The sequence below is a fragment of the Pygocentrus nattereri genome, chromosome 27, assembly GCF_015220715.1.
Source record: "Pygocentrus nattereri isolate fPygNat1 chromosome 27, fPygNat1.pri, whole genome shotgun sequence".
In the NCBI taxonomy this organism is placed as follows: domain Eukaryota; kingdom Metazoa; phylum Chordata; class Actinopteri; order Characiformes; family Serrasalmidae; genus Pygocentrus; species Pygocentrus nattereri.
The window spans coordinates 7,240,962-7,262,289 of NC_051237.1; positions in this window are offsets into that span (position 1 = coordinate 7,240,962).

Sequence of the window (21,328 nt, forward strand, 5' to 3'; positions counted from 1 at the left end):
AACAGATAATGTACTTGTTGTACTGTTGTCTAGTCTCGAAGATGCAGTTCACTGTTGCTAACTTGAGTTGTGTGTCCTTGTGGTGAACTAGTCCTGCCTGCTGTAGCTAGTTCAGATTTTGTATTGTAATTGATGGAAAGTCACTCAAAAATGATGTGTAGGGTGTAGGGTAGCCTCATGGAGGTTGTCTCATCTGTGGAACTGCTTTACCACCTCAACAGTGATTTATGCAGTGCACAGTGTACAAAATACCCCCTGCTATTTGGGCAGTCCCATATTGGCTGGCTATTCCGGGTTGACTGGCTACTAACTTAATCGCTACAGTGGCACTGATGCTAGCTTCAGTGACGACAAACTGTTTAGTTTAATAATGCAAGGGCATATTGTAAAGTTTTGCAGAGGTATCCCCCTGGATCCCCTGTATTTTGCAAGTTGGCAGTGTATATTACTGTCTCAGACAGTTTGTTACATACTGTGCTCACTAATATTGTTCTGCCTCTGCTGACTAGTTGTAAAAGTGGTGTCATTTATTCCTCCATACAAGTTGCAACCTTGATGAAACACACGTGAATTTTTAATGCCATTCTCATTCTAACTGCTGGCTAATGAAATCATGATGCTTGGCAGTATAATGGGAAACATTACAAAGATAACAATGTCATAACAAAACTTTTTATCTTCTAAATGGTGACTTTATGGGAGAAGAACAAACATTCTAAACTTTAATGTGCATTAATGTAATTAGATGCTATTTCCAATTATCCATTTTATTGCCCCTTTTGACATTAAATGTTCGTACAATGTAACAAAAGCATGCTGGTGTTAAAGCATAAAATCTTAGTTAAAAATGTCCTTTAAATTCAAACTTGCTTGGCTTGTTTCCCCCCTCAATGCCCTTAGCATGTCTAGACATTCAAAGTTTTAAACATTGCTTAAGCTTAAATTGTACATTAAGTTGTGTTGAATAGCTCTTGAGACTTGTCTTGAAACTCTTTGCTCAGTGCTATACCAGCTTGTGTTCCAGCTGCTAGCATCAGGACTGATCTGACTGAATGAAATTATTTGGTGTTGTAATGTGCATAACAGCGCACACATGTGGCACTCAGCACAACCTATCAGGACCCTTTAACCAAACTCATCTGGTAATAAAGAGCACAGCTTAGGACTTGGCACATTAGTCTCTACCAAGGACACATGAAGCTGCCAAAAAAGGTGAAATTTGAAGGTTTTCATTGTGCACCATTTTCACAGTTTGATAGACCAAAAGATACACATCAACCCGCAACGGACAGCCGTTTGTACTGGTTTGTCCATCACTGGCGCCTGAGTTTTGCAGCACAATAAAGAGCTAATTATCTGCTTAAATGTCAATAATAAGAGCTAGGAGTGCATGCTTTACAAGACATTTCTTACCTATGCCCTTACCTCATTGGTTCAGACAACCTCTTCCCATGACAGACAGTACTAATTTTATCTTTAGAATTTTCACCTGGATGACTAACCTTCTGGCAGAGGGAGAAGTAAACAAGCTAATTAAATGCTGAGGAGCCTAATGTGACATTTAGCGTGATTAGTGCTGATTTAGACTCTGAAATGTAGATAGTGAAATGTATATATTGGTGTATTACCTATTTTTCTCTTTGTCCCCACACACAGCAAAGCAATTAGACAAATTAGTGTTGTTTTCAAAGTGTATTCTAGCATATTCAGTTAAAAATGAAACTATGATTATAATGCCCCCAAACTAACAGGAACTGAAATCACAGCACTGTTCATTAGTTGCAGACACTGGGCACTCATCAGCTGCAAATTATATTCTGCATGACAGTTTCATTTAAGATCTTTGTCAAATTACTTATGGTCCCCTTAACCCCTGAAAGCCCAGTCTTATTGCATACTATGGCTTATTATTCAGTAACTACAGGGACTCCAATGTAAGAAAACTTTGTAAGTGTAATAAAACTTTGGGCCTTCTGGTGAGCCCGGATTAAATGAGATTGTGATTCATGTCTGTACATTTATTTTGCAGCTGCTAGTGTTCTTAGAACAATGGACTGACCAGACCTCAACCTCACTGAATGTGTTTGAGATTAATGGCATCATGAAAAGCAGAAAATACAACTTAAAACTGAACTTTGGAGGTGTGAAAAAATATAACCTCCAAAAACTGAAAGCAAGTCTCCTGAAAAGAATAGAAGCTGTAATGAAGGCCAAAAGTGGACACACCAAATACAGATACATGTTTTCTTCTTTATTCCTGATGCTGAAATATGAATAACTCATACGTAATGGCCATTTAACTGGGAACTTAATAAATAAAGGATGACCTCTGAATCTCAAAATATGATGTTTAAATTCAGCTTCAGATTTTATTGAGACTGAGGGCCTTGTCAACAGTACAGTTTTAAATGCTGTTTCACTCTTTCATTTTTCTTTAGTGCATGGAAATTGTTACAGCTTTAGTTCTTATCATGTCTGAGTACTCTGCATTCACTCACTCACGCTTATCTTCACTGATCAGGGTTGTGATGTATGGCCCATCACTGTGCAAATATGAAATGCAAATGTAATGATAAACACTTCTTTCTGATGAGCCTGCATTCTTCATCAGGGTGGGTGTACGGCCATGTTTCTTCTCCACGGGCAGGATAATGGGCTGCTGTGCAGGTTTACCGCCAGAGCAAAACTCCTGCTCAGGTCCATTAGTGCCTGCTTAATGACTACACTTATGACTCAGATGTGCAGGCGAGCAGCTTGGTTTGAACAGTTTAATCTCTCTTTTACCTTTCAGATCTTTACTGGAAAAGGCTTCAGATGTAAATATTTAGGTAAATCAGAGGCAAAAGTCGGAGGGAGAGTAGATAGGATGCATGATGGCACTTGGATAAGGATTACTATATTTACTTTGCATTTTCCATTTTTATCATTGTCCAATTATTTAAAGTGCTTTCACGCATGATTTCCATCTTTGGCTTCTCTGCTCTTTGAGCTTCAATGGCCATGAAGGAAAAATGTTTGTTGCATTCATTGGTGAATTGATGTGGATGCCTGACATGAATTTCTGATGTATGTTATATTCATCCTCATTGCTGATTCCTTCATAACTCCATGTGTCAATGTCCATGGCTGCTGGTAGTTCTTGTGGCTTTTATTTCAAGACTCTTACATGTAGATAAAGTGTTGCACAGAGCTTGTGTACGTAGATCAGTGAGATAGGAAGTGTACAGGGCTGCAGGAACTACAGGCAGCTGGTGGTCAGCTTGCCATCTCTTGAGTCAGGGGCCTCAGAACAGATTGCTATGAATGATCAGATTTCAGCACAGCCTGGGCAGCCACACACACACACACACACACACACACACACAAACACACACACACACACAGACAGGTGAAGGGGAAACTTCAAGCTGAGTTGCTCAAAGGGTTTGAGATGATTTTGATGTTAAAATATTTGCTCTGCTTCCCAGCTGGATTCAATTTAAAAAAAGAGAGATCTTAACACATGCACATATTTTATTTTCCCGCTAGATTTTCAACATAACTCGTTTTTTTTATATATCATTTTATATTAATAGCTCTATTCATGCATACTAGTAGTGGCGTATTGTGACTACTAGAACTACGTTTTCAGATCGGCCAACAAATCTTAAGACTCAATGCCATCAATTATACTCACAGTCAGTGATGTATCTTGAACTTTTTCCTGGTAAAATTGCTCACATTCACTTATAATGTTATTGATTGATTCCACTGTAAGTTTTGTAATACATAATTGTATTGGTGGTTAATTTGACATTAGGCCTTCAATTCAGCTCTTGAAGGACTAGCCAATGGGAGATCTCACTTGGCTGTATATCAGCAATGAAATAATTTTGAGTATTACAAAAGTACTTGCAGACTAAACTGAATAATCTTAATACTTATATTAAAAAATATTTTTCTTTCAGAGAAGTCATTAGGCATTCTCTGATAGCCTACAAGGCTCCGAGGGTTCCCCTCTGCATGCTCAGAAATAAAGGTACAAGACTATCACTGGGGCAGACCCCCGTCTCGCCTCCAGGCTTGTTTTTTTATTGTTCTATGTTTTAAAACATTAAGTTATGAAAAGGTACAAATACCTACTTTTCACCTGTAAAAACCTCACAATTGAACCTTGAAATAACTGTTGTACCTTTGACGGAACATTTACATTGTTTGTACCTTGATGAATGAAAAATGTACCTGCACAGAACCTTTATTTTTAACAGTGTGTCACGTTTCATAGTTGTCACCTTAACTGTGTACGTCTTTCTGTGGGATACTTTGAGCATGATAGTCTTATTTTTGATGTTCATTTCAAGTGAAATGCTTTAAACAAAAAATAACAATTTTTAAAGCTTAGTAGTCAAAGTTTTACCTCAGAAGGTAAAAAAGCAAGATGACTTTTATTGAATTGGGATTGGTATTAGCTACTAGACAAGGTTTTGTTGTATTATCATATCAGAAAAGAAAATATGGTAATGTGTCATCTCTAGTGTATTCAATGTAAATGAGACTAGATTAAAATAAATAATACTCATAAATAACAGCTGGTGGTAGTCAGGTAAATGAGGTAGTCATTCAATTTATGTTTTACAAAATAATGTTGTGGTCAAGGAACTTGGAAACAACTATAATGAAGACTATTGACATTTTTTACAGTGTGGAAATACAAGGCCATGTCCCATGCTTGTAATACGTCCAGCTTTAAAGAATAGCCTCATGTCTAAAGAGATCTGCACTTTTCTCTGTGTCCTCACAAGATCTCCACTTGTTTCAGCCCTCAGAGTTGTGGTTCCCTGAGCCTGGCCTTGAATGATGTTTTCCCTGACAGAGTGGTACAATTAAAGCTGTGTGTATTAAGGGAGAGCGATAAATCAGGTAGAGATGGGGCTGAATCTGTGTGCTTAATTTTAAGGGCGATAATTAAATCTGTCTGCCAGTTTTGCCCCCCTGACAATTAAAGATTTAATTACCATCCTCAGAACAACTCAAAAGCAAGTCTGACCTAAAAACTGAATTTGATAGCGCTTTTGGCAGAAGTAGTTCAAAGTCTTGTGTCCTGTTTATCGTCGTGCTTTTTTCAAATGTTGATTTACTCCTTGATAATTGCTAAAAAAGACATTATTAGAATAAATGTTGTATTCAAAACATTGCAATCACATTAAGAAAGAATATCATGTTAAACACAGTGGTTTGAGTGGTTTTACCATTTTAAAGAGCATACAGTAGATACAGACGCGTGATAAATGAAAGGAAAAAAATCATGCCTTAATAACGTACTGGGTCACCACAAGCTACCAGAACAGCTTCAGTGTACTTTGACATAGATTCCGCCAGTCTGTGGAGCAGTACTTAAAGGGTGGAACACCACTCTTCCAAAACATATGCCCTCAATTGGTGTTTTGATGATGGTGGAGAAGAGTGTTAACACATCAATCCAAAATCTCCCCTAGATCTTCAATTATTTAACGGTGAGGGGCATAGCATATGTTTTACACCCCCATTTCCAAAAAGGTTGGGATGCTGTACAAAATGTAAATAACAATAGAACGTAATGATATGCAAATTATGTAAACCCTGTATTTAGTTGAAAATAGTACATAGACAACATATCAAATGTTGAAACAGAGAAATGTTATTGTTTTTCGAGAAATATATGGCCATTTTTGATTTGATGCCATGTTCCAGAAAAGTTAGGACAGGGCCGTGTTTACCCATGTGTTGCAACACCACTTCTTTTAACAATACTAAGCATTTGGGAACTGAGGAGACCAATAGCTGTAGTTTTGAAAGTGAAATGTTTTCCTATTCTTGCTTAATATACGATTTCAGCTGCTCAACAGTTCAGGGTCCCCTTTTTTCATTTCAGAAAATATTTTCAATGGGTGACAAGTCTAGACTACATGCAGGCTGGTTTAGCACCAAATGAAATGTGCAAGGCCTTCCCTAAAAAAGACGTTGTCTGGATGGCAGCATTTGTTTCCGCAACCTGTATAGTTCTTTCAACATTAATGGTGCCTTCACAGATGTGCAAGTAACCCATGCCTTGTGCACGTATGCACCCCAATGCCATCATGGATGCTAGCTCTTGATCTGTGTGCTAATAATAGGCTGGATGGTCTTTAGCCTGGAAGATGCAATGTCCATGATTACCACAAAATTAAAAATTTTGATTTTTCACACCACAGGACACTTTTCCACTTTGTCTTGGTCCATCTTAAATGAGCTTGGGCCCAGAGAATGCAGAGGTGTTTCTGGATGCTGCTTATAAATGGTTTCTTCCTTGCATGTTAAGGTTTTAATATCCACAGCATTTGTGGATGCAGTAATGAACTGTGTTCACAGACAGTGTTTTTTTGGAAATGCTCCTGAGCCCATGCAGTGATTTCCACAGCAGAATCAGATCTGTTTTTAATGCAGTGCTGCCTGAGGGCCCCAAGATCACAGCGAGACAGTATTGGTTTTCAGCTTTGTCCTTTGAATACAGAGATTTCTTTTAATGATATGAACCATGATGAAACCCACAGGTTCTTTGCTGTTTTACTTTAAGAAATGTTATTCTTGATTTGTTACAGTATTTGCCCCTATAGTCTTCCACAGAGTGGTAAACACCTCCATATCTTTATTTCTGAAGAATTCAGCCTATCTAGGATGCTATATCCCTAAACTGTTGCTACTTAATCACCAGATGTTTTTTATTTTATTTATTATTATTTATTTTGCATTACATAACCACCAGTCTTTTGTTGCCCCATCCAAGTTTTGAAACATGTTTTGAAAAGGCGGTTGTACTTCATTTTTATATGATTATTTTAATGATGGTCCATGAAACCATTCAGTGATCCTTCATGCCCTGTGGATGGGGATATTGTCATCCTGGAAGAGACCACTCCTAGTAACAAGAGAGAGATGTTGCATCACAGGATATAGATGGTCTATTAGAAAAAAAAAAACTTTGGGTAACACCTGCTATTAATGCTTTGTCTAGAAATATGTATTACTAATAAAATAATAAAAATACTTAATATTCTTGTTCATTATGCATTATGAATTATTAACATAATGCAATATAAATAGTAGTACCAGAGAAACTCATCATGTTATGACTGACAAAGCTACCTAGTCATAAAGACATGATCAGCTATGCCATGGTTTCTTTTAATAAGTATAATATGAATTATACTTATTCAGAATTTAATAATATATTTATATTCACTTTTAATGTATTGTATTGTCTTTGCAAGCTTTAAGTAAAGTGGTGGATTCATATATATATAATTACTTTTCATTTTCTCTTGCCTTTGCGCCACCGTAAATTTGGGCTCAGTGTGATATCAGAGGGGTTCTTGGGGAGGCATCTGATGAGTACTTGGGTTTCTGGGATCTAATGTAATGTTTTAAGTAAGAGTGCTGGTTATAACAGCTCACTGCTTTTATAAATCTGGACTATTCAAATTATTTGGGGCTGGCATTGAAATATTCAGGACTTAAGCCCTGAGGGCCCACCCATATTATGTTTGTAGTGAGGAACAAAATATTGGAAATGTCAAGTCTTTAATACACTTTCCTTTATTAAGGATACAATAAAATATCCTCACTTTACTCAGAGCTCAAAAATACAGCTTACAAGATGTGTATGGCTCATTCTACCATGTGTAACACACATTTGGGTTTTTTAACTGGTTTAGACTTTAGGCTAAATTCATTTTACTTTGAAAGACTATATTCCATAATTATGTTTATTTTATAATAACAAATAATTGAAGATGTTAATTCATCACTAACAAAACAACCATAACTATCAAAACTTTACCAAATGCTTCAGTTGTGGCTGTTTTATGAAGACAGAATAGTTCAATGCAAACACGAAAAAGTTTAAATTGCAGAAAATGTGTTTTGTTGATGACAATTCCTAATGTCACACACTGATTTTCATATTTTTCATGCTTACTTCAAAACATTGGGATCTAACTGCTCACAATGTGGACATAAAGGTCAGGGATGCAGTCTCACCTCCTGCTATGAAATGATTGATGTGGCTAAATTAAAAATCATTGCATTTCAGCAATGACATGAAAATAATGGACTAAAACTTGTGTTTTGATGGTGGCATGAAAATGTAAGACAGCATTTAATTTTTTTTTTTAATTAAGCTCGCAATCAGTGTAACTCTTTGAACTTAAAAGACACCAAAGAGATCTTTAAAACGCATTGGAAAAACATAAAAAAAAATTTAAAAGTCCAGTTAAAAACTTACTTACATTAAACATTAAGAATTTCTTTATATTATATATACAAATATATATATATATTCCTATAAAGTTACCGTTTTGCAGAAACAAGGTTATGTTCTGATAGCGTCAGAATATTTAGCTTATAGCTATCTTAGTTAATGCCTTGAGTTTTAATAGATTACAACATAATCCTTGAAAATATGTATTACTTATAATGTATTACTTGTAATACTTAATATAAATACTTCTATTTTATTTTATTTTTAGTGTGGGCCTGCAGTTTAAACTAATTAGGTGGGCCATGTAATTTTATAATTGGATTACAACATCATACGTCTCTCAATAATAATCTATACCCAAGATGACATGTATGTAAATTTTGCCACTGTACTTAACGCTTATTAAGACCTATTACAGTACAATAAAATGACAGTTCTGTTCTGGTTAGCTATAATTTAAGATAAACCACACCATGGCATGGCTCAGTGTGTGCTTATGCCTATGTAGGTTTGTCAGTCATAATATACTGCATAAGCCTACACTGAGTTCCTTTGGCACTGACAGTATATCTTATTCATATTATAATGCAGTATGTTAAGCCCTTAACATTCCAGGTTTATTACATATTAAGGCTTATTCAGTAACTACAGGGACTTCAGTGTAAACTGGCTGAGCTGTTCTTAGCTTATAAATGTGTGCAATAAATCTTTGGTGGACCCTGGCCATTTAAGGGGTTAACAACACATAATGTATAATGGACATGGTTATAATGCATATAGCATTTTTATAAATATGGATAGCCATGTTTACAATGCTCTATGAATGTATTATAATATGTTAAGATTGTGTTCATAGATCATTTTAGACATACTACTCATAGAAAGTGTTACTTTGATTTGCAGTGACCCTTCCCTATAAGACGGAGTGGACCAAACCACACCAATGAAATGCCCTCCACAGTATAACACAGCCAAAAGATCCCCTCACTGTAGAGGTCAAACATTCACGCCTGCACCTGCCCTCTTGGGAAGAATATGGTTAGAATTCAACTGACCATTTCACTTTTTCCACACCTCATTTGCCCAGTGCTAATAGTTTTTGCACCACTGAACTCTTAAATATGCATTCAGTTTTGTAATAGGGTGTTATACATTGTAATCCTGCTGTTATATTCAGATATAAATTGGAAATTCATGCTTTTGAATTCAAATGACCTCAGCCCTACCATCCCATAAACCACACAGCTATAGTTATACCGGTCCCTATAGTTTCTCTAGTTTTCCTGACCTACACATCGCCTACTCTGCTAGACAAGATCCAAGAAATCTAATAACGGCCCTTTTCCCTCACACGTTCATGTTTTCGTCATGACACAATCTAATGGTTTAACAGCATTTTTAACATGATTCCCACATATTGTTGGTGAGAGATCAGTAGAAAATCTTACATAGCAGTAGCTCACAGTGACTATCAGACAGCATTGTTATACCACAGGAGGAGTGGGAGATGAAGATGTTACTTTTAAGATCTGTTACTATGTGATCCCTGTAACAGTGAGCCTCCATTAAAAATAATGAGATCGCTGGGTTCAAGTCTCCTTTGCCATTAAAGATTGCTGAAGAGTTCAAGATCTGCACTCTGTGCAGATATCATAACATTCTGCGTCAATCTGCATTTGCAGCACTTTCAGAGGTCATAAATAGAACCAACCGAATAGTGGGCGTATGGAAAAAGCTCACTTCTGAGATCTGCTGGCTTTATTTATGGAAGACAAAAATGAGACTATTATCGTTTGGTTTTAAAACTGCTTTCACAGACTTCAGCAGTGTGTCTGTAGATCAGAAACAAGCGAAGCTTCATACGACTGCGCTAAATATAGCCACAACCAGGTATAGACAGAGAGAGAGAGTAAATAAATGAATCCCTGTTCCATGTTAGGAGTTACGGGGAATAGGATCTGAGAGGAAACTCTCACTCTGACACCTCATAAATTCAGGCTTCATGTTTTTGCATATCAGGTTCAGAAACCTTTTAAAGCAGTGCTTTAGCATTTTCCCAGGCTAATATTTAAAAGGTTTAATGGAACTGATGGCTCTGTATCAAACACAGTGGTGGGAAAGTTGAGAAAAGGTTTTATGGAAACAGGCCAACTTCTACCCCAATCTATTGCTGATACCTACAATGAAGGATATGTAATGAATCCTGGACAGAGCAAGGTTTCTGAAATGGTAATGAAGACAGTGGTTAGCCAAAAAAATCAAACTAACCAGTTGAATATTAAAAGGTCCCATATTTTTCCCTTTTTTAAAAATAAATCGCTGCTGTCAGGACAGAACCTTGTATCTCCATTTTTGTCATTTAATAGTTTTTACCATAATTTGAAAATGCCTGTTGTCCTTTACATTGTGTTTAAGCTTCATAATGAATGGAGCAAAAGAAACAGCCCAAAATGTCTTGGAAAAATGTCTTTTTCCATTGACTTACAAAAGCACTACTGAGAGCAAAGTATGTTTTTTCCTGTAAAGTTACCATTTTGGAGATATGAGGTTTTGTTCCAACAGCGAAATGTAATATTTTATAGTATTCTGCTGTTAACATTTCAAAATGTTATCATATCCCAGTCCAATTGTCCATACATGGAAGATGCTAAACAGCACATTCTGAAATTAATGTGTTATGTTTTTATGAAAACTAAAGCTTTCATGTATTACACATCCTATTCAGTCTACAGGGGTTATTCACATTGAAGTATGAGGAAAGATTAGCCTGATGTAGTAAAATGAGTTGACACTTTCACAAGTTGACACGAGATTCTGACCTCTCAATTCTGAAACTGTAAAGGTTAAAAGGTGACACCATACAAACGCCTATTCTTAGGTACTATAGTCACATCACTACATCAGCCAAGTAATCCGGTATTTAAGTCAGCGTTTAGTAGGTAAAATTGCCAATGAGAAGTATAAGGTACAGATACCTAATGATCTGGTGACTTAGTGCCTTCTCTCTCAGTGCATTGCCTACTGTCTGTATATTACTTTGTCAGTTATGTTGTTGAAAAAAATGTTTACAACTGAGAATTTGTTTACAGTCCTTTACAACACTTTATTTGGAGTGATCCTTTGTAGATGATAAAGTCTTAATAGATTATCAGTAACACATCAACAAAGTATCAGTGAAGAAGCACTAGTAAATCATTTGAATACACTGAAGTAAATATGTGGAAGATGTATTGTTAAAATGTTACTTCCATTATGTTACTTCCAAACCTAGCCTTACCCAACCTTAGCTAAAACCGAACCCTAACCCTGGCCCTAATCCTAACCCTAACCATAACCTCAACCCAAAACCTAATTCTAACCCTTATATATTTTTGACATGTTAATGAGAGTCCATTGAGCGTTTGTTTCATCTACACAGGACCACTCAAAATAAAGTGTCACCAAATAATTTTTTAATGACAGCAGTGACAGGCGTCTTTTGAAGCCATAGCCTTTTACAAAACTGCTGATAGTGTACTTAACTGCTCAAACACTGCTAAATCCACAGAGTTAGACTTTACTATGTTACTACAAAACATCCATCCATCCATCCATCCATCCATTTTCTAAGCCGCTTCTCCCTCAGGGTCGCGGTACTACAAAACACGAGTGCCTTAATTTGCTGCAGATATCACTGAGAAGTCCGGAATAACTTGATGTGGCTAAACCAGTAATGATAGCTGAAGTTGGAAGAGACATTTCTCTGTTGTCAGTTCTACGTTGACAACTCAACATGTTTCCACATCATTCCTTAAGCAGAAAATAATGATCCTTTAGTAGATGTCGACTGCTGTCCCTCATGTTAAACTGTAGTATTAACTTTACTTATTTACCTCTCTAGAACATTTCCCTTTGCTTTTGAATGACCAAGACAGTAAACTTAATAAAAAAAGGTTAATATGCTCCCTTTCTGCTTCTTTTCTGCTACTTAATTGACTTAAAATACAGTAGTCTCAAGCAATTCTTAGACTTTGTCTCTTAGTGTTCATCATTCAGAATGTAAGCAGTACCTAATGTTTAGCTGTACCACTACACAGGCTAGCACCAGCTTTTCATGTTTAAGTTTAGTTGTATGTACACCGAACATGTGCGAACAAGTTTAACTTTTGACAGCATTGAATATTTCTGCAGTACTGAACTGCTTTTTGAATGAGGCATTGTACAGGGCAACCTATCAGAACATAGAACATTTACATAAATCAGCATTGACAGTAACAAAAACAACCTGTTAAATTCCAATGGATAAAAAGAAGTTAGAAACCAGCTTTGTAAAAATTAATTAGGACTGTTTTTGTTACATAAACCCACTAAAGTGTCATAAATGTACCTCAGGGGGAAAAAAGTGAAGAAAACAAGAAAAAAGCAGGATATAGGCCTTTTATAATGTATCTGACTGAAGAAACTGTAGCCGTATACGTAAGCCCACATAAATCTGTTTCAGTTCACGAAAGGCTAAAGAGGAGCTCTTCTCCAACATGTCATATTGCGTGTCCAAACACTACTATCATTGTCTCCCTCAGCTTCATGGTCTAGAATAGGCTTGCGTCAAACGCAGCTCTAAAACATCTCTCAGCATTCTCTCAGCACCACAGCTGACCAGAATGAATGATGGTAATGATTTGGAGAGAGTGGATGCAGCTGGAGTCCTGCTATTTGAGTCTGAGTACACAACTGCAAGATCTGGGCCAAGCCACATTAAACTAGATTCCCCATCGCTTAAAAACAATCCCAGCTTCAACAACTCTGGAAAAACAAGAAAACAGGAAAAAAAGTTGAGTTGGAGAGACTTGGAGGCTTGTTTAGCAGGAGGAACCTGTAAGCTGAGCATGTAAGCGTGGGCTCACTGTTGGAAGGGTGAGCATGTTAGTTGCGAGGTGTCCTCATAAACTTGTTACTCTCAATTAGTCACAGCCAGTCTAATGAGCTCCAGCAGCACATACATCTGTCCTCTGCACGGCTGGCACTACCAAAGGGTAGCGGATTAGCCTTGTCCGCAAGCACACACAGGAGGTCATTATCTCACCTGCTTCTGTCTCGCTCTTCATTTGATGTAGATAAAATTCAGAGTCTCTCCACCTGTTTCGGTGCTCGAAAGATGTGCTCCTGAGCTACACATGCAGGGACAGGATGTGACGGGATACAAAAGAAGCGCAATGCTTGTTTATTGACTATTTTAAAATCAGGAATGTGTAGCAAACATGTTAGTTAGTTGAACTCTGAAGAGGAAACTCAACAGATGTTTTACAAACAAATGAAGTTCGTGCTAAAGCCTGAGTGACCTGATAAATCAATGTGTGGGGCCAGTTCTTAATCTCAGCATAAAGCTCTTTTGAGGGATGATTTGGGCTACATAGTTTTCTCAGTAGTGGACATGTCCACAAGTGATAAGCTTCACATCAGTGTTGTACTGGACTTGTGCTTGTGTTTCATGGCATTATGTCACACACATTTCACAGCTACCCACTTTATAGTCAAATTTGAAATATTGTTATTGGAATATGCTGAATTGTTAATGAGACATGCTCAGGGGATTATGAGAGCAGTAGTGGACTGAACAGAATTTTGGAACTTCATTCATATGATGAAACATTAAATGAAAGAAGGCTGCCAGTCATTGAACAGTAAGGAGCAGCATGTATGAAGTAAAAATGACAACAGTATAGTTTTAAAATATGCCACATGATGATGCAAAATGTATTCTGAATGTATTTTGTGACTGTTTTATTTATTGTAACAGAGCGTGTTCAGTATTCAGCCATACCTTTTTTAACTCAACTGTATGTATGTCCATACAGTGGCTCCCAAATGAATTTGGACACTTTAACAATTGAACGATTAGTAAAAATGAATTCACTTATTTAAGGTACTGTTTGATTAAGAGAAAAAAACTAGAAAAGAAATCCAAACAGACTGCTCTAAGGCTACTGTAAAGCACAGTGTCTTACAGTGATGTAAGTGAGCTTGTCTTCATTGATGGGATCATAACTTTAGGAGCGTTCAAAAGCTTTCATGATATGCACATACAGAAATCTGCAAAGAATCTGCTCAAATAAAAATGATCTGAAATACACCACTTTGCCAAAAAGAAAATGACTGTCTTTGAATGGTCTGTTTCAAATAAATGCCACCTGGTTTGGTGTTCTGTTTCCCAACATAATGAATGTAATGCATTTAAAGTAAGGCAGAAATGTCCAAATACTTTTGGGGACCTCAGTTAAACATGACAAAGAAGCCATAACTAATTAATGCCAAAATTTACCATCTGAACTTGAAGATTTTTATAAACCAGTAAACCAGGCATCAACTTATTCTGTGCACCAAATTGTATGTTTAATGCTGTTGTCTGAGCAAAACCTCGTAGCTCCAAAATGGTAACTTTACAGGAGAAGGAAAAACCTACTTTAGTTTTAACTTAAGTCAGTGGAACCAGACATTATTCCAAGTCATTTTTGGCCATTCCCTTTGGTCCATTACTCATGGAATTTATACACAGTGTAAACGGCAAAAGGCTTTTTCAAATTGTCAAAAATAGAAAAACGACAAAAATGGAGATAGGAGGTTTTCTTCTGATAGCAGTGATTAGTATAATTAAATTTAACTCTAAATCTGTAACTAAGCCAGTGTGGCTGGCTTTTCACGTATGAATAATTGCTTTTGAGCGTGCTCAGCTCTGTACTGCTGCCAAAAGTCCCCATATTCACAATTAATGAAAAACTTGTCTCTTTATGCTGGCATTAACTGAATGATAAAAACTGAAGAGTGTTGCAGGCATGCCAGATAAATCTACAAGACTGAGAAGCCATCTGGTGTTGGATTTCAATTTGTTATTAACATGAGTCCAAAGCCTAAGCAACATCCACATTCTCAGCACTGCTCAACAGCAGGCTCTTATTCAGTACATGACAGTCACCCCAAAACAGTGTATTCAGATATTTGATTTTAATAATGCTGTGGTTGAGCTGAAGCAGCTTTGGAGGTGAAGCAACTTCAAATAACAATGTAACTGTAATTAAAATGTAGCCCAAAGAATTTTTAAAGAGGGACATAAACAGGTGAATAAAGTGATGAATGCATAAAAAAGCATGAAAGTATATTTCTAAGTCAAGCCATGTGTAGTTATTCATTTTGTCACTGCTGTCTATTTTCCTATCTCCCTTTAAACTTGGTAACATTTATATATTATATATATATATTTTTAAATTAGAACATGATTGGTGAAAAGTATGTGATATGGTAATATTGATATGGTAATATTATGGTAAAATGTAAAATCATTCATTTTAATTTTCAAGTTGTTACTAAATAATAAGTTAGTAACTGTAACTGTAACAGGTTGGCTGATGTAGAAATGTAAAAGTTGGACGTTTGTAGTTGTTACTGAATAATAAATTAAAGGTAGTTAAAGAAAGATATAGGGTGAGAAGTTCAGTCATCCGGGAGGGACTCGGAGTAGAGCCGCTGCTTCTTCACGTCGAGAGGAGCCAGCTGAGGTGGTTCGGGCATCTGGTTAGGATGTCCACCTGGGAGGAGACCCCGGGGAAGACCCAGGACACGCTGGCGTGACTATATCACCCAGCTGGCCTGGTAGCGCCTCGGAATCCCCCTTGGAGAGCTGGTGGAAGTGGCTGGGGAAAGGGAGGTCTGGGCTTCATTGCTTAGGATGCTGCCCCCGCGACCCGAACCCCGGAGAAGCGGAAGATAATGGATGGATGGATGGATAAAGAAAGATAATCCGGTTGTATACAGACATTGTCAAGAAGTCAACGGGAGAGTCGGACTTCATCTCCCAGAGTGCTCGGGGAGATCATGTGACGGACCGCACTCGGGCTCCATCTTAGTAAAGGACTTCAATACCCAGGAGTCCGAGACAGATCACGTGGTTTCCCCCCGCACCTGTCAGCGATCACAGTCGCCTGAGTATTGATCACTTTCACCTGACAGACTTCGGTCCCAGCCTATATAAGCTGGGACTTCTGTTAATGTCTTCGCAAGGTATCGTTAGATGCAGTTACTGAGCGGTCTCGCCTTATTGTGTTTCGACCTTTCGCCAAGTTTGTCCTGGTTGCTTTTGTTATTAAACCACATATCGTCTCACCCGCGAGTGTCTGCTATTCTGTCCGCGCATTACAGATATATATGTGTGATGATTTTTTCCAGTGTACTAATTTTAAAGCCTTTTTGAGAAAACTATCCACACAACTCATCACTGTGCAAAAACAAGTATGTTCCAAAATAGTAACTTAGTAAATACTAACAGGAGAAGGCAATACATTTCAATGTAAGTTAATGTAAAGAGGTTTTATTCCAAGTGATTTTAGAGCATTTCAATTGGTCCATTCATCATGAAATATTCACACAATATTATAATGTTACAACCTGTAATTCTGTCTTTGGCCTGACCATTTAAAACACATAATGTATAGAGCTGCCATAGAGGCTCTGGATGCATGACCATGCAAAGGGACATGCAAAGAGGCTCATGGAAGGTGCACGCTCCCCCACGCTCAACATTTATTTTGTCAATGTTTCTGTTTGTTAGCTTAAAGATGTGTTTGTGTTGTTTATGTATTATTGAGTCGGGGTGTGGGATCAGTTAGTGGGGGTGAGCGGCTACTGTAGGGAAGAAGACAGGCTAATGGTGACCTCCCCCATGAGTTCTCTATTATGTATGTGTCTTTCTGCTGGTGTTTTAATAAAACAGCACTACTCACAGCAAAATCATGGCTTCTCCCATGTCTCTTCTACACCAACACCACAATAATGATTAAGAAACAAAGAAGAAACAATTGAATAAATAATTGTGAAAAGTATGAGATTGTGCAGCAGTAATAACACTATTTCAGAATTAAATTACTTTTTTGAGCCATAAGTCATTGCTATAAAACTCCATAATGGTCCAATGCTGTTTTTTTCTTTATCTACTTGTTAGGGCATTTATTTATTTTGGGCATTTTTCCCCAATTTCCTCCCCGATTTTATGTTTAGTAAAACCATCATTTATCAGCATGACTACACCCTGTTTGAGCTATATGTGAACGAACTGCATTATGATGAAATCGATGTCTTTGTTGTAAATAAAGAAAACAGAAAGACAGTCATAAAGTGGGCAATGAGCTAGCCTAAATAATAAGCTTTCTCAAAAATCCTTTGAAGCTGATATTTCCAAGTCCTGTGTTTGATTCAAGATCATGTAAAAACATGTATTTCATAATAACCAACTGTTTGGTGTTTGCTATTAGTTGCATCACATTTTTGTTATGTTTTGACAGTTGGCTTCATTTCTAGAGCTACTCTGCTCAGTCATGTCTCCGAAATAACACATCATGAAGCTGTTAGATGCTTTGATTAACATACATTTCTGTATATTCTTTGGCTGTGAGTGACAGTGCACTAGATACTGTAGAAACTACTTTAATACTAGTGATACTATCATCAGAGAAAAAAAGGTTTAGGGATCAGAAAAGAAGTGAAACCCCGACAGCGACGAATCTCTTTCTTTCTTGACATGGTTTCAAATCACCCCTGAGCAGGTGACAGATGTGTGTTTGCACAGCTTGTCTCCTTCTCACAGCGTTTGTCTGGTCTTACCCAGGTGGGAAAGTGGCTCTGGCTTCATTTTGTACTAACCCACCACCATATATCACAGCTTACCATTGGAGAAAGCTTGTACACAGACAGTTGACTGAAGTTCCAAAGCAATACATTACAGTCCCAACTATATATAAGAGAGCCATGTAGCTGATGAGGTCATTTCATACATAACGGTATAAAGCCACGTGGCCACTATTGTGGTACTCACTCTATATGATGTAAAAGAGTGGCATTTACATGGATATAATGTAAATATTTTGCTCAAAAATATAATACTATCTTAGATTTTTGATTTTGAGTAGCATAATGGTTTAAAGATGTGCCTGAACATTGAACATCATGAGTTTGATCTATGGTGATGCAGTAACCACCTCGCTCCCTCTAAGTGGGTAGTGCTCTCTGTCTCCAACCATCACCTAGATGCATTTTGCAGGCTGAGTGTGTTTTTCTGTTGTTTTTAAAGGCAAAGATGTGCTTGCGCACAGGATTTCTCACCTTTTATGCACTCTGATCTTTTGTGTTTTGCATTTTTTTATGTGCAGACCATTCAGATAAAAGGAAAGGATGACCTTTACAATAGTAATGGAGGAGCGATTAGTGGTTGCAGTTCTTCACAGATCTAAAAGTGCATTTCATTCGCTGTAAAAGTTCCCTGCAAAATGGACTGCAAGGCTATTTGGACATTTTAAGGTGATTGTATGTGGTTGATTCCAAACCATAGGGATTGAAAGTATTCCATTGGAAGGGAACATCAAACTGCATAGTGAGTAGTGAACAAAATGTTCCATCACTCATTGAAAGTACCCTGAGAATGAGAGTTGCTTCCTGTTTGAGAAGAATAGAATAGAATAGAATAGAATAGAATAGAATAGAATAGAATAGAATAGAATAGACTAGCTTTTTAGTTTAGCTTGCTCTTGCTAACAGCACAACATTGTAGTTGTTTAATTAATTGTAATAATTTTTGTCTACACATATCAAAACAGTAGCTTTGTAGCACAGTCGGGGTACTTATGAGTGCAGTGCTTGACATTTTAGGTAGGTTTTATGTTGTTTTGTTATGATATTTACAATTAATAAGCAAGATGTTTGGCAATCACAGTTGTCATAGCCTTCAAAAATGCAAAAAAAAAACACCATGATGTGCCTATTTTTTTTTCCTCCTCTCAGTGTGAACCCCTTCGTTGGCAGCTAGAAATCTCCTCAAAGCACATTCGGCTGTGCAATGACATCGCATGAGCAGCAGCTGGGAAAAATGCAGTGTCTAGCTGTCTCTGCAGAAAAACATGCTAGTCCTCACACTTATAGCTTGATAGCATCATATAATAGGGGCAGGCTTAGCTAGGAGGTAAAATTGGCCTCAACTAAATTTAAGTAGAAAGTTGCACAAAAAAATCTGTCCTGGCACATATCTTAAAGAAAAGGACCTTTAAAAATCTGAAAATCTGTGAAAGTCTATGGGAAACACTTCCTTGCAGATGTAGTGCACTTTCAGTAGGCTATGTCGGTCTGTATTATGTATATCTAGGCCTATGTAGATATGAGAGGGTGACAAAATTATGCTTATGATACTGTATGAATTGGCTTTGTTATGGAAAATAAAATGAATGAAAAGGTCACGGCAGTCAGTGTTTTCCAGGCGTACAGGATTTGCCTGGGGCAATAAGTCTTCAGCTACCCACAGTGAATCATTCAGGTTCACATTCACATTAATTTATTGTCATTCTAGAACATGTTGTACATGAAAGGGAGCGAAATGAGGTACTCAGGCCTCTGTTGCAGTAGCAGTAATAACAAAACACACAAACACCATTAAAAATAAAACAGGTAAATAAATATATAAGAATCAATGTAAAGTGAGGAGAGTGTGGATAGGAATGAGGCTATGAAAAACTGAAAGGTAAACAAGGTGGCCGAATGGGCCCAAATCGCAGCAGAGCTTTGATGAAACAATATTAATAATAACAGAAAATGGTATAGTAAGACAGCAATTGTCCAGTGAAGGCAGCAATTGTGCATTAAAGATTGTAAAATTTCCAGACTTAAAGTGCTGAATTATCGGAGTCAAATTGCTTCGATGCCCTGATGTGGAATAACAGTAATAATAGCTGCAATTGTTCAGTGAGAAGCAGAATTTGCCTAGGAATTTGTCTTGTTTAGGAAGACCCTACTCTTGAACCTGGTAATTCTGGCTTCATTGCTGCATAGCCTCCTATCTGACTGAGGGGGGCCAGCACTCAGTTAACAGGGTGGGTAAAGACCCTCATGATGCAGGAGCCCTTTTTCCTGAGTCTGCTGCTGTAAATATCACTGATGGTGGGCAGGCTGCTGACAATGATCCTCTGTGCAGTCTTTAACACCAAGTTGCAGCGTCTGTCAGGAAGTGAGGACGCTCTGTACCACACGCCTGTAGAAGGAAATCAGGACTAAGGTGCCAAGGCCAGGATATATGCAGACTCTGCTATTGCAAAAGCTTTGCAATGAAAATGAATCTGGGTCAAAGTCTTTCCAGGTTGACCACAACTTCAATAGAAAATCAACACTTCTGTGTTGCGGTGAATCTTGAAAGACTCTAATATAGATTCATTTTCATCGCGACAGCAGAGTCTGCATGAATTATGCTGCTCCTGAACCTCCAACTGTGTCTGTCCAACAGTCAACTCCTCTCAACCTCTGGCAGCCATCACCTCAGGCATAGCAACCATTGCTAACTTTCAGATATTGATTTCATTACACTGGTCCACTTACTTTCTGTCCTATTTGTTTCATGTCAGCGCTGGGCTATGATATTACTTCCTATATGCATCTCTAATCCCTATAACTCCACTTTCTTCAGCGCTCCAGGCTGTAGGCATAGAGGATGCTGGGTCCTTTGACTGTGAACCTAAAAGATTTATTATGATAATTTTCATCAGTGCAGAGTGGAGACGTGTGGCATGCAAATGAGCTGTAAGATCTCTGCGTCGGCAGTTATGAGCTTAGAAATGCATTATAAATACATAAGCACTTTTTTTCCAAGGCACTGGGTTCTACCAAGTAGTGGATCTCCAGAAGTGTGCATGGAGAGAGATATGATATCAGACAGAAAGAGGAAAAGGTTAACGTGACAAATAATAAGAACAAAAGGTACATACACATGCACAGGTTATGAAATTGATTCTGTGCTGAATGTGTTGTAAATTAAAATCACAAGAACGGCAGAGTAATGTAACGTGGAGTGAGGAGGCGGACGCATACGCTGAGATAAGCGAGATTTATTAAGGGCAAATCCAGGGTCATAGTCAAGACAGTACAGTGTCATAGAGCCAACACGGATAGATCGAGGGGCAGACATGACATAAACCAGAATAAACACAGCAAACAGAGAATCAAACAACAAAAAGAGACCGAAACATCAAACATAGAGATTCAAACAAAGACCGACAAATACAAGGGACAAACACA